At 41.3% G+C, this 5,000-nt stretch overlaps 1 long non-coding RNA gene across 1 annotated transcript in view; it reads right to left on the reverse strand.

Annotated features, from left to right (window-relative positions):
• LOC131738196 (uncharacterized) overlaps positions 1-5,000 on the reverse strand; it is a 6,216-nt gene that overhangs the window by 227 nt on the left and 989 nt on the right. The window contains exon 2 of the long non-coding RNA XR_009329760.1: positions 1,121-1,226. This is a non-coding gene — a long non-coding RNA (uncharacterized LOC131738196). The remainder of the gene's footprint in view (positions 1-1,120; positions 1,227-5,000) is intronic.

A 5,000-nucleotide genomic window follows, 5' to 3' on the forward strand; every position in this document is an offset into this window, starting at 1 on the left:
TTACAATAGTTGCAGGGAAGAACAACTTCTGCGTTAATTAACTGCATTGAAATCAAGACAATCACGGATATAAAGAATCATTAAATACAATCACAAGTGTTACTAACTACCTTAACAAACAGTTACTCCGGGTTCAAATACAGTCAGCACTCTTTATTGCCACTCAATATTATTTTGAAAATATCACTTGCCAAAAGAGACGACATGTGGCACTGTAATACAGAACATACTTTTAAATCCGGTGTGCATTGTAGCAGTGTGTGTGTGTGTGTGTGTGTGTGTGTGTATATAGTAGTGTGTGTGTTTATTGTGTTCAGGTTACCTTGTGTAGCTGCTGCAGACTCACTGTGTGTGTGTGTGTGTGTGTGTATATAGCAGTGTGTGTGTTTATTGTGTTCAGGTTACCTTGTGTAGCTGCTCCAGACTCTCACTGTGTGTATGTGTGTGTGTGTGTTTGTATATAGCAGTGTCTGTGTTTATTTTGTTCAATTTACCTTGTGTAGCTGCTCCAGACTCACTCTGTGTGTGTGTGTGTGTGTAAATATAGTAGTGTGTGTGTTTATTGTGTTCAGGTTACCTTGTGTAGCTGCTGCAGACTCACTGTGTGTGTGTGTGTGTGTGTGTATATAGCAGTGTGTGTGTTTATTGTGTTCAGGTTACCTTGTGTAGCTGCTCCAGACTCTCACTCTCTGTGTGTGTGTGTGTGTGTGTGTGTGTGTGTGTGTGTGCGCGGGCGTGTGTGTGTGTTTATTGTGTTCAGGTTACCTTGTGTAGCTGCTCCAGACTCTCACTGTGTGTGTGTGTGTGTGTGTGTGTGTGTGTGTGCGCGGGCGTGTGTGTGTGTTTGTATATAGCAGTGTGTGTGTTTATTGTGTTCAGGTTACCTTGTGTAGCTGCTGCAGACTCTCACTGTGTGTGTGTGTGTGTGTGTTTATTGTGTTCAGGTTACCTTGTGTAGCTGCTCCAGACTCTCACTGCGTCGGCAGGGCTGAAGTGTTTGTTTAGAAGAGCAGGCAGGCTGTGCCACACTGACCCGGGGTGAGGCAAGGAGTGAGAGGAGGGGGCGAGGCGAGGGGTGAGAGGAGGGGTGAGCTGTGCTGTGCTGTGCTGTTCAGCCTACCTGCCAGCGCCTTGCCTTTGTAGAGGAGTCCCTGTTGATTGACAGGTATGTTGAGGCTGTCAGAGATCAGACTCCAGACTGTGGAGACCTTCTCATCCTCACAGACCTGTCAAGAGACAAGAACACACAGACACACAGTGAGGGGATGAGCATTAAACACTGAAACTACATCTTCATCCTCACCGGACAGGCGAGAGACAAGAACACATACACACACACACACACACACACACACACACACACACACACACACACACAGTATCAGAGCAATCTAGCGAGGGGACGGTCGAGTATTGTCAAGAGCAAAAACAAACTTTCATAAAAACTGCTGCTTTTGTATTATTATGGTCTGTATGTGTGGCATGCTATAGAAATGTATTGTGTTTTTTTCTTTTTTTGTGCTCTGTACTGTACAGTGCTTTGTGAAACGCTTGTACAAAAATCGCTATATAAATGCAATAAAAAAAAAAAAAAAAAATAAATACACTGGAAGTGCTTCACATTGTCACAGAACAGTATTATGAATTTTCTCTTGGTCTACAGACATAATATTGTCTGAGAATTATTTCTCAGTCTCACAGATGAAGCGACATTTAATACAAGTGCAGAAAAAAATGTGTCAATTTAAACACAATAGCAACACTGAGGTGAAGAGACAAGCCCAACACATTTCTCTTAGAGGTAGTCGAGCAAAGCAAGAGGCGAGGACGGATACATCTGCTGGAAACACATGGATTTGAATTTGTTTCCAGGTTCAGTATTCCCCTCACGTGTGCAGGAGTGACGGCAGGCAGAAGAACGCTGTGTGTTGTGTGTGGAGAGAGTTCGGGTGCGTTCACGACACGCAGACTTCCGTCATTCTGCGCAGAATCCGCACAGAATCGGAGCAAGTAGCCAATGAATTTTCCGAATCTTTGCAGAATCTGCGCAGACTTAGCAAAGTCTGCCTCTCGTGAACGCACCCCCTGTAGTCTTAAATCGTGGGTCACGTGATTACGAGGCACACACTGACAAACCCCACACATTGTGTGTTTTCAGTTTATATCTTGTTAAAAACAGAAAACTATATTAATTAAAACAATAAACTCCACACAAATAGATAAACAACACAGTGAATTCTAATCAGAAATTACAGTTTAAGTGACTAATGTAATCAACCACCATGGATCCCAAAATGATAGATACAGATTGGCCAACAATCAATGCTGCAGGGAACAAGAACAACAATATAATAAACAGCGACGTCACTCCTTCACAACTCGTGTGCAGCGAACACCCAACAATAAAAAGAAATTAACACACACCCGGTGATATTAAAACCATGAAGAGGCAACAACCTCGTGTGTGCACAATAAAGCATTAGCGGGGCAATCAGATAAATCATCCATAGCAAAAAACAACACAGCAACATTAATTTGCGGTCCATTGTCGTACTGGGTCCGACATTGCAATTATTCCTCACAGGTCCTTTGTCGGACTGGGTCCGACATCATTATAGCAACGCAATAAACGCGTGTTTAGTCGTTTTTTCTCCGGAAAAAGCCGAGAAAACCATTCAATTGCCGAGTGGGAGCGACAGGAGCCGAAACAAGTCGAGAAAAAAAAAAAAAAAAGGCGTATCTCATGAATAGTCATACATGGTATCAGGTATCAGATAACGGGGCGTTCATAGTAAACAAGCTGGCTGAGTGCGTCAGCGCACAGAGACTATCATGGACATTTGTAGAACTTTTTTCAGATGTTATAGTAATAAAATAATGACTTGGATCGCATTATTGAGGAGTTTGGTGATAAAACGAGTGATCCAGAGATGATCGATCGGTATGTACGACTATTATTATTATTATTATTATTATTATTATTATTATTATTATTATTTATTTCTTACATAGGTAAACGCTATAGCAAACGAAAGTGTGGGGCGGGGCTGGAGAAGCGTGAGTGCTTTGTTGATATGCAGGGCCATTTAAACCCGTTTGACTGAAAAAAAATACTTTTAAACAGCGCGTATAAAATGAACTGCGCGTTTGAAAACCTGACGTGCCTGTTGCGCACTTAATAAATGGACTGCAAAGGGTTAAAACAAACACAGAAAACGGAGGCTGGCGTGCTTTCGATTATGACTAACAAAAAGGATGAGATGAAGCCGTACAGCCAAAAAACAAGCCCCTTAAACAGGTATAAATAACAATACGGTTTTGTTTTACCTGAGCAGAATCCTCCTATTGCGCTGTGAAACTCCAGGCAAGCATGGGGGCGGACATTCTGTGAAGCGCGCATGCTGACGTAGGCTTTGTTATGACCGTGAACGCGCCTGATAGAAGTCTGTGGGGACCCTGCTTTCACTGCTCGTGCTGTGCCCTGTAGCTCAATATGCAGGGGTTATTTTTTTATATTAAAAAAGCCGTTTTGTGGCTTTCCAAAGACGTATCATGCGTCTGGATCGGATGTTCGTAGACAAAATGATAATTGTTTACATTTGGTCAAATACAAGATTGCATGTAGTTTCCGAACATCTCCCCCTGGTGGTTAATTGCGGTGTTTACGGCAGAATAATTCAATGGGTTTCTCCATATCCCGTATATTTTCATATTACCCACAATTCAATTTGTGACACTTAACTCGACAGGTACATATATTTAAAATTAAATATATATTTTTAATAATTAAAATTGTATAAAACATTGAACATATATTATCCACAAACGCCGTTTTGGTAACAATATAATATTTGAACTTATTTTAATATATAAATTAATAGGTAGTAACCCTAAATTGAATTTTACTTAGTTATACGAATTATAAATAGCTATTGGAATGATGTAATTAGCATATATCCCAATTATCCTGAATTGTAAAATACTGATTTGTGAGGAATAAATGAAAAGTTGTGTAATATAGATATATATTTTTTAATTTCAAAGAATTAAATTGTATAAAACATTAACCATATAATCCTCAATGACCACTTTGGTGACAATATAATATTTTTTTATCATTTTAAGATAGAAATATACTGTAATAAAATCAAACCACAAATAGACACTGGACTAATTATATGAGTTATAAATAACAATTGAACTCTTTATATATTATATAGCAAGAGCTGTGTGGCTTGAGCTAGTGATTGTGCTTGGTATGAGTGAAGTGGCTGAGATGAACGTGTGTGAGTAAATACAGTGCTGAGAAAGAAGGCTGGCTGGAGAGAGATGGGAGCCCCCCAGGAAAGGAGGAGGAGGAGGAGGAGGAGGAGGAGGAGGGGGGGGGGGGGGTGGAGAGATGGGAAGAAGAGAGAGAAACGATGGGGAGGGACAATGGGGACGGGCGCGGAGGATGAAGAGGGGCAAAGACGAGCCACGCGCGTCAAAAAGTCCAGCGCTGGACTTTTTGACGCGCGTGGCTCGTCTTTGCCCCTCTTCATCCTCCGCGCCCGTCCCCATTGGACATAGACCACCCCCCCCCCCCCCCCGACCACTGACTCTTGACCCATGACCATTCACTTATGAGCCCTTCAACCTTTTAGGATATACATTTTATTTTCTTTGATATATTTTAACCCTTTAGACCCCTGAATAATTAAAGAACCCTTTTGGAGATTCCTTGAAATTTTGGCAAAAAACAGATTTCACTTGACTTATTGAAATAACTGTCTTGGAAATTCTATTGAAAGGAAGAGAGACTGTAGATTCTCAAACAGCAAGCTTTATTAAGATTTGCAAACCTGGAGCCTGTCACAACACTCAGTGCAGAGTCAGTTTGAGAACAAGCCCACATAACACTGCCAAACTTGGATATTTATAGGTACCTCCACAAACTGTCTATGTGACAGTTGGGCATGTAGCAACTTGAGCAAAACTCTTGCATACAGAGGAGACAGAGA

The sequence above is a fragment of the Acipenser ruthenus genome, chromosome 10 (genome assembly GCF_902713425.1).
Source record: "Acipenser ruthenus chromosome 10, fAciRut3.2 maternal haplotype, whole genome shotgun sequence".
In the NCBI taxonomy this organism is placed as follows: Eukaryota; Metazoa; Chordata; class Actinopteri; order Acipenseriformes; family Acipenseridae; genus Acipenser; species Acipenser ruthenus.